Source organism: Genypterus blacodes, unplaced genomic scaffold (assembly GCF_046128005.1).
Source record: "Genypterus blacodes isolate CSIRO-AG114 ecotype Tasmania unplaced genomic scaffold, CSIRO-AGI_Gbla_v1 ptg000083l_1, whole genome shotgun sequence".
NCBI classification, from domain to species: Eukaryota; Metazoa; Chordata; class Actinopteri; order Ophidiiformes; family Ophidiidae; genus Genypterus; species Genypterus blacodes.
The window spans coordinates 339324-348749 of NW_027466888.1; the positions used below are offsets into that span (position 1 = coordinate 339324).

The following is a 9426-nucleotide window of genomic DNA, read 5'->3' on the forward strand; positions in this document are numbered from 1 at the left end:
GAATTTTCTTTTTCGTGCAGTTGAACTCAAAGAGAGGCTACTGGCGGCTGCAGAAGATGCCAGCTCAGATGTACAGTATAGCCCAGACCTCATTCAGAAGAAGTTTCTTAGGTCAGTCAGTACAGGACTACTGAGTGATAATGTTAAAATGCAGCTGAAACCTCACCTAGATGATCTAGGAGTGACTGACGAGATATTGATAGAGAAAATGAATGATGCTGCTGCTGTTGATTGGGAGACACAGCAGAAATTGAAGAAAAGTATCCCAAATAAGCCAGCCAGAATAAATGAGCTAAAAACAGAAACAACTACTTACCAGCTGTATAGTGACAGGGAAACAGACAATGACCAGCCATCTGAACACAGCACTTCAGTCAAGGCCAGTGTTAAAAGTCAGAAGATAAAAACTCCAAAAAGCTCTTCAGAAACTGAACTGATGGATGCAGTGAAACAGCTGAGAGAGGAAGTGGCTGAGCTGAGGAAGAATGTTCAGTACTCAGCACGACCATCTCACCAGTTCCAAAACAGAGGGAAGAGGGCATGCAGAGGATGTCAAGACCGGGGTGAAGAGGAACAGTGTGACCACTGCTTCAAATGTGGCCTGAGTGGACACCTCTCAAGAGGATGCAGAGGCCAAAGGAACTCAAGAGGCAACACTGATTCAGCTAATATCAAAGGACAGACTGTAGAATGTACCTCCCCTGACACTCAAGAACAGCATAGCAGGTCACTCAACACCCCTACTATTCTTAGAGAAAGCATTGTACAATTAGAAGAGAGACTGCGAGCAGAAAGGTGTTCCCCAGGTGGAAGATTGGCAGGTTCTGCTTATATTAGCCACATCTCCCCTCGTCACCATTCACAGCTGCTGAGACTTATTGGAAAGAAGTGCATGGTGAGTTGCTACCTAGATGGGGTGAAGACTCAAGCCTTATGGGACACTGGATCGCAAGTCTGCCTTATCAATGAGACCTGGAGGAAGAACTGCATCCCAGAGGTGAAGGTACGGAGCACTGAAGAACTCCTCGGCCCTGGTCCTTTTGTGGGGAAAGCTGTCAACCAGACCGACATCCCTTTCCTAGGCTGGGTGGAGGTCACGTTCCACCTAGACCCATCACATGCTCCAGAGTTCACGCTTCAGGTGCCCATGCTCGTGACAGGTGAGGAAGGAGCAGCAGAAGAGCCAATCATTGGTTACAATGTAATTGAACTGTTGTTAAAGAATGGTGTGGAGGGTCCACATGAAGTAATAACACAGGCTGTGAGCACAGCTTTCTCTTTTAGCTGTAAAAAGACTGAAATGTTAGTGAAAATTATTCAAAACAGTGACCCTGAGTGCAGTGACGGCCTAGTGAGAGTGGGCAGGCAGAAGGAAGTGATCCCAGCAGGTCAGGTGAGAACTATAAAATGTGCTGTGAGAACAGGTCCTCTACTGTCCAGTCAAGAAGCCCTTTTTCTGCCTGATGAACATGCCCCCTGGCCAGATGGCCTGAGAATGTCAGAGAGCATGATGACTCTTAGCGAAGGGACATATTCTCGCATAGCACTGCCCATCACCAATAACACCTGTCATGATGTCACCCTGAGCCCACGCACAGTGTTGGGGCAGGTTCAACTGGTCAAAGCTGTCTATCCAGTGGACGCCAAGCCAGTCACTCCCCGACCAGCTTCTCCAGTCGAACGTCCAGAGGTCAGCAGGGAGGATGAGCCTGAGCCTGATGGAAGGACAGCGGTGGACGAGGAAAGGTGGGACCCACCAATCACACTGATTCACCTCCCCCTTGCTCAGCAGCGCGAGTGAAGCAGATGTTGAGGGAGGAATGCAGAGCGTTCGCCAGAGACGATGATGATGTGGGATACATCCCTTCCCTACAACTGAAAATCAGACTCACAGATACAACACCGGTAAGACGTACCTATGTGTCTGTGCCTAAGCCACTTCACAAAGAAGTAAAACAGTACTTAGAAGACTTGTTAAATAGCGGCTGGATCCAAAAATCTAGGTCACATTACTCATCTCCCATTGTCTGTGTGCGGAAAAAAGATGGGAACCTCCGTCTGTGCTGTGACTACAGAGAACTCAACCGTAAGTCTCTGCCAGATCGCCACCCTATTCCCCGCATTCAAGATATGCTAGATAGTTTACATGGGAGTGCATGGTTTTCAGTGTTAGATCAAGGCAAGGCCTACCATCAGGGGTTCGTGGAAGAAAGTAGTAGACCACTCACAGCTTTTATAACACCCTGGGGCCTATATGAGTGGATCCGAATCCCTTTTGGCTTGTCTACAGCACCCTCCGAATTCCAGCGCAGCATGGAGGAGTGTCTATCTGGACTCAGAGATGAAATTTGCGAGCCATATCTAGACGATAATCTGGTTCATAGCCAAACATTTGATAATCACCTGAAAGATGTGAGAAAAGTGTTTCAGCGCTACCAACAGCACGGGGTGAAATTGACTGCAAAGAAATGTGAGCTCTTTAAGAACCAGGTCAGATTTCTGGGAAAGATCGTATCGAAGGAAGGCTACACAATGGATCCTGCAGAAGTAGCCCCAGTGCAAGAGATGAAGCAGAGGAAGCCAGCGACAGTGGGTGAGGTGCGGAAAGTGCTAGGATTCATCTCATACTACCGAGCCTATATCCCAAACTTCTCTCGCATAGCTAAGCCTCTCTATGCACTGCTGTGCGCTGAGATACCAGGCAGTGAGACCCCTAAAGGCACAAAGAAGCAGAAGGCTGGGGTGAGAAAGACAAAGCAAAGCCAGGTACCCTCACATCAACGTATCAGGTGGACAGAAGAACACAGTACAGTTCTCAGTCAGCTGATAGATTACCTCTCCAGTCCTCCTGTGCTGGGCTACCCAAACTTTGAAGAACCGTTCATTATGCATTGTGATGCGTCCCAGGATGGACTTGGAGCGGTGCTCTATCAAAAACAGGAGGGAAGGTTAAAGGTCATTGCGTATGGCTCCCGCACACTCTCTGCTCCAGAGAAGAATTACCATCTACATTCTGGTAAGCTAGAGTTTTTAGCAATGAAATGGGCTATATGCGAGAGGTTTAGGGATTATTTGTATTACACTCCATCGTTTGTAGTATATACAGATAATAACCCTCTGACATATGTGCTGACAACAGCTAAATTGAATGCCACGTTGCTGAGATGGGTGGCTGAATTGGCAGACTTCAATTAAGTACAGGCCAGGGAAGTCTAACTCTGACGCAGACGGGCTATCGAGAATGCCCCTTGACATAGAGAAGTATATGCTAACCTGTTCACAAAAGATACAGTCTGAGATCTTGGCCAGTGTCTCCAAAGGGTTGTCAGTTCACCAGGTGGAGAGAGAGCCGTTGCTGTGTCCAGTGACCATCACCACAGCCATCGCAGAGCTGAGCAGTGAGCCGCGGATGAACGCAGCAAAGCAGATCGCCCCTCAAGCACTGAGAGCCGCTCAAGACGAGGATCTACTGCTGAAGCAGGTGAAACAGCAGGTCGCACAACAGCAGTGGCCGAGGGTGAAAGACACTCACAGTGAGTTGGCAGTGTTTGCAAGGGAGAAAGCGAAGTTGGTGATTGATGCTGAGGATGTTCTCCGGCGACAGACAGCAACACGAACACAACTGGTTGTGCCTCCAAAGTTCCGTCCCCTCATCCTGAGAGAGCTGCATGAAGAGATGGGACACTTGGGCGTTGAACGGACACTCCATCTGATCCGTGAGCGTTTCTTTTGGCCTCATATGCAGAGAGACGTTGAGCATCACATCAACAAGGTCTGTAGCTGTGTGAAACGGAAAAGACCACAGAAAGCAGTAAGAGCACCACTTACCAGTATTGTGACAACATACCCCTTTGAGCTGGTCTCAATTGACTTCATGCACCTAGAGAAGTGTAAAGGAGGATATGAGTACATTCTGGTGGTCATGGACCATTTTACACGATTCGCTCAGGCGTATGCATGTACTAACTATAGGGGAGGCAGTAGCTCAGTGGGTAGAGCTTCCGCTTGGTAACCGGAGGGTTACCAGTTCGAGTCCCTGCCGAGGTGCCCCTGAGCAAGGCTACGAACCCTAAATTGCTCCCCCCTCTGCGAAGGGTGGTAATGTAATGTAAGTCGCTTTGGATAAAAGCGTCTGCTAAATGATTGTAATGTAATGTAATGTCTAACAACAGTGCTCGAACTGCAGCTGAGAAGATATTCGGTGACTTTGTCCTCCAATTCGGCTTCCCCACGAAATTACACCATGATCAGGGTAGAGAATTTGAGAATAAGTTGTTTGCAGAGCTCCAAAAATACTCTGGCATCCAAGGTTCTCGCACCACCCCGTACCACCCCCAGGGGAACGGTCAAGTGGAACGCTTCAACCGCACCCTGCTGGCCATGTTGCGTAACCTAGATGACCAAGCTAAAGCAGATTGGAAGAATTCTCTTGCCAAAGTAATACACGCCTACAATTGCACGCGCAATGAGTCCACTGGATACGCACCATATTACCTGCTCTTTGGTCGTAACCCCAGATTGCCTATTGACATCATGTTCAGTATCCCCCACAGTGATGGCAGTACATCTCATGATGACTATGCCAAGAAATGGAAACAGAGGATGGAGGAGGCGTACCAGTTAGCCTCCAAGGCTGCGAAGGCAAGCGGAGAGAGGGGGAAAAACCTGTATGACCGGAAGGTTCAAGGTGCAGAGCTGTATCCTGGCTGCAGAGTTCTCATTAGGAACTTGACTGAAAGAGGTGGACCCGGAAAACTCAGGTCATTCTGGGAAGACAAAGTCCATGTAGTGGTCAAGAGAAAACACCCAGAAAGTCCAGTTTATGAAGTACAACCAGAGGATGGCCAGGGCCGCACCAGAGTGCTTCATCGAAATCTGCTGCTCCCCTGTGACTTCCTGCCAGTTGAGTCACACAAGCCTGAAAAGAAAAGAGGTGAGAGACCACACAAAGAGAAAAAGACACCGACAAAACAGAATGCAGAACCCGAGTGTTCATCTGACTCTGAAGAGGATGACTGGCGATGCATGTCCAGATGGCCCCAAGGAGACTCCGCAGCACAAACCAGAAGGAACCTCAGACCAGAGGCTACAGAGTTTCAGCCACGGGCTGCAACACCAGCACCTGAGGGAGACGATGTGATGGGAGAACAGACCCTGTGGACATCAGACACGGACAGAGAGCAAGAAGAACAGATCGGGACTGGACTGGAAAATGAAGTGACTGTGACAGCAGGCCTGAGTGAGGATATAGAAGAGGCTGAGCTGGAGACCGCAAGCAATGAGGGAGAAGAGTATCCATCATCTTCACCACCTGCGAGACGATATCCTTTCAGAAATAGACCTGCACCCAAAACACTCGCATATGATAGGTTGGGGCAGCCCACAGTTAATTGAATTAAAGTTATGAGATTATATGATGCACTTTAAAGTTGTAAGTTCAAGCCATCCAGTTTTAAGATGAATACAATTTGTTAGTTCATGTCAAAGTCATATGATGGATGGAAAATGTTAATGTGTTGTTTAAAAGAAAAAAAATACTTTTAGTTTATATAGGCCCACACAAAGTCAGTTCTCACATTTAGAATCGCACAAGTATAACTGAAGAGGAAATGGTGGTTGTAAGATATTGTATTTACAGGAGTATGGTTGAAAAGACTAACTGTAAAGAGACTCTTATAACGAAATGATATGAAGAAAAGAGTTATTAGAATATATGAAGTGTGAGATTCTATGTGATTTCGCTACAGGTCAAAGATCACGCCTATTCCCGTGAACACAGCGGAGTAAATAGATAGTTGTCATAGTGCACAATGACTTCCTCTGTTTAACACATGACATTAAGGGGAGATAAGTGTGATGTGAAATCTGTCATTAGATATGTGTCTTGAATAATGGACTCTAACCTGGAAGTGATCAAATTGTCTTAAACAGGATGAACTGAGACGGGAAATGTCGGGACGACATTTAGTTAAGCAGGGGAGAGTGTGACATACCCCCCATTTAGTCTTTTCTTTGGTCCCTTTTCCATTAAGTTGTGGCCTTTTATTTTCTTTTGTTACGATGTTGTTGCATGTTTTGGCCAGAAGTGGCGCTGTAGTACTGGGATATAATGCAGTTGCATAACGGTGAGAGAGAGAAGAAGTAGCCACTGAGAACGGAAGGCGGGAGATGTAAATGGTGAAGTGAGCTGTATTGTGGAAACTTTGGATTAAACGAAAAACTTTTCCCAGCACGCCGTTGAGAGTATTACTTTCTTCAAGTGTGCAACACCTTCATCAGAAGAACACTAACATTTCAGAAAAGATAAGATACAACTTTATTCTCCCGAGAGAAATTGCGTGTTGACAGAGGGAGTGAAACATGAGGGAGGAGGACCAGGTGAGGCCTGCTGCTCAGAGGGCCAAAATGCTTACGGCACCGGGTATTCCAAGGCGGTCTCCCATCCAAGTACTTACCTGGCCCGACGCTGATTAGCTTCCGAGATCAGACGAGATCGGGCGTGTTCAGAGTGTTATGGACGTAAACGAGGAGAGCAGCCACACAGAGGCTCTTTATAGGTGAGACAGACCCAGTTCATGTCACCGTGTACACATGACTACACTCAAGTTCATGTATATCACAATTTACATGATGCCTTCATCAGAAACACACATTTCTGGATAATGAAGTCTTACCTAATGAAACTGATGATCATCACATAGAACATAAAGAGGGACCACTAACATCTCTGACGCTCACTTTCATCATCATCATCTTCATCATCATCATCATCATCATCGTCACACAGTGGCTCGTGTACTTCACTTCTCATGTGCATTCAATCTTCTCATATTATGCCCATGTGCAATACTCATTTTCTGAATGTATGCTTTCATATAAGATAAGATAAGATACAACTTTATTCTCCCGAGGGACATTGGGTGTTGACAGAGGGAGTGAAACATGAGGGAGGAGCACCAGGTGAGGCCTGCTGCTCAGAGGGCCAAAATGCTTACGGCACCAGGTATTCCCAAGCGGTCTCCCATCCAAGTACTAAACTGGCCCAACGCTGCTTAGCTTCCGAGATCAGACGAGATCGGGCGTGTTCAGAGTGGTATGGCCGTAAACGAGAAGAGCAGCCACACAGAGGCTCTTTATAGGTGAGACAGACCCAGTTCAAGTCACCGTGTACACATGACTACACTCAAGTTCATGTATATCACAATTTACATGATGCCTTCATCAGAAGAACACTAACATTTCAGATAAGATAAGACACAACTTTATTCTCCCGAGGGAAATTGCGTGTTGACAGAGGGAGTGAAACATAAGGGAGGAGGACCAGGTGAGGCCTGCTGTTCAGAGGGCCAAAATGCTTACGGCACCGGGTATTCCCAGGCGGTCTCCCATCCAAGTACTAACCTGGCCCGACGCTGATTAGCTTCCGAGATCAGACGAGATCGGGCGTGTTCAGAGTGGTATGGCCGTAAACGAGGAGAGCAGCCACACAGAGGCTCTTTATAGGTGAGACAGACCCAGTTCAAGTCACCGTGTACACATGACTACACTCAAGTTCATGTATATCACAATTTACATGATGCCTTCATCAAAAACACACATTTCTGGATAATGAAGTCTTACCCAATGAAACTGATAATCATCACATAGAACATTAAGAGGGACCACTAACATCTCTGAAGCTCACTTTCATCATCATCATCATCATCATCATCATCATCATCATCGTCACACAGTGGCTCGTGTACTTCAATTCTCATGTGCATTCAATCTTCTCATATTATGCCCATGTGCAATACTCATTTTCTGAATGTATGCTTTCATATAAGATAAGATAAGATACAACTTTATTCTCCCGAGGGAACTTGCGTGTTGACAGAGGGAGTGAAACATGAGGGAGGAGGACCAGGTGAGGCCTGCTGCTCAGAGGGCCAAAATGCTTACGGTACCGGGTATTCCCATTGCGGTCTCCCATCCAAGTACTAACCTGGCCCGACGCTGATTAGCTTCCGAGATCAGACGAGATCAGGCGTGTTCAGAGTGGTATGGCCGTAAACGAGGAGAGCAGCCACACAGAGGCTCTTTATAGGTGAGACAGACCCAGTTCAAGTCACCGTGTACACATGACTACACTCAAGTTCATGTATATCACAATTTACATGATGCCTTCATCAGAAACACACATTTCTGGATAATGAAGTCTTACCTAATGAAACTGATAATCATCACATAGAACATAAAGAAGGACCACTAACATCTCTGACGCTCACCTTCATCATCATCATCGTCACACAGTGGCTCGTGTACTTCACTTCTCATGTGCATTCAATCTTCTCATATTATGACCATATGCAATACTCATTTTCTGAATGTATGCTTTCATATACGATAAGATAAGATACAACTTTATTCTCCCGAGGGAAATTGCGTGTTGACAGAGGGAGTGAAACATGAGGGAGGAGGACCAGGTGGGGCCTTCTGCTCAGAGGGCCAAAATGCTTACGGCACCGGGTATTCCCAGGCGGTTTCCCATCCAAGTACTAACCTGGCCCGACGCTGCTTAGCTTCTGAGATCAGACGAGATCGGGCATTTTCAGAGTGGTATGGCCGAAAAAGAGGAGAACAGCCACACAGAGGCTCTTTATAGGTGAGACAGACCCAGTTCAAGTCACCGTGTACACATGACTACACTCAAGTTCATGTATATCACAATTTACATGATGCCTTCATCAGAAACACACATTTCTGGATAATGAAGTCTTACCTAATGAAACTGATAATCATCACATAGAACATAAAGAGGGACCACTAACATCTCTGATGCTCACTTTCATCATCATCATCATCATCATCATCATCATCGTCACACAGTGGCTCGTGTACTTCACTTCTCATGTGCATTCAATCTTCTCATATTATGACCATATGCAATACTCATTTTCTGAATGTATGCTTTCATATACGATAAGATAAGATACAACTTTATTCTCCCGAGGGAAATTGCGTGTTGACAGAGGGAGTGAAACATGAGGGAGGAGGACCAGGTGAGGTCTGCTGCTCAGAGGGCCAAAATGCTTACGGCACCGGGTATTCCCAGGCGGTCTCCCATCCAAGTACTAACCTGGCCCGAAGCTGCTTAGCTTCCGAGATCAAACGAGATCAGGCGTGTTCAGAGTGGTATGGCCGTAAACGAGGAGTGCAGCCACACAGAGGCTCTTTATAGGTGAGACAGACCCAGTTCAAGTCACCGTGTACACATGACTACACTCAAGTTCATGTATATCACAATTTACATGATGCCTTCATCAGAAGAACACTGAAGCCTCTATCTCCTTCCTTTTCACAGATATGGGCTTTTCAAGTTTTCTCTAGTTTCAAGTATCGATGACCCGCGGGTCAACATTTTTAGAAAATTTTCAATATTCCCCA

At 46.5% G+C, this 9426-nt stretch overlaps 4 non-coding genes and 2 pseudogenes across 4 annotated transcripts; all 6 read right to left on the reverse strand.

Annotated features, from left to right (window-relative positions):
• Nucleotides 1-6406: 6406 nt before the first annotated feature.
• LOC143007223 (5S ribosomal RNA) lies at nt 6407-6525 on the reverse strand (annotated as a pseudogene).
• Nucleotides 6526-6988: 463 nt separating this feature from the next.
• LOC143007250 (5S ribosomal RNA) lies at nt 6989-7107 on the reverse strand. Its single transcript, XR_012964418.1, has one exon. It is a non-coding gene; the product is annotated as a 5S ribosomal RNA (ribosomal RNA).
• A 245-nt stretch (nt 7108-7352) lies between these two features.
• Nucleotides 7353-7471, reverse strand: LOC143007254 (5S ribosomal RNA). The gene has a single exon (XR_012964419.1). It is a non-coding gene; the product is annotated as a 5S ribosomal RNA (ribosomal RNA).
• Nucleotides 7472-7934: 463 nt separating this feature from the next.
• LOC143007218 (5S ribosomal RNA) lies at nt 7935-8054 on the reverse strand (annotated as a pseudogene).
• A 439-nt stretch (nt 8055-8493) lies between these two features.
• LOC143007185 (5S ribosomal RNA) lies at nt 8494-8612 on the reverse strand. The gene has a single exon (XR_012964404.1). It is a non-coding gene; the product is annotated as a 5S ribosomal RNA (ribosomal RNA).
• Nucleotides 8613-9069: 457 nt separating this feature from the next.
• Nucleotides 9070-9188, reverse strand: LOC143007134 (5S ribosomal RNA). Its single transcript, XR_012964355.1, has one exon. It is a non-coding gene; the product is annotated as a 5S ribosomal RNA (ribosomal RNA).
• Between the last annotated feature and the right edge of the window lie 238 nt (nt 9189-9426).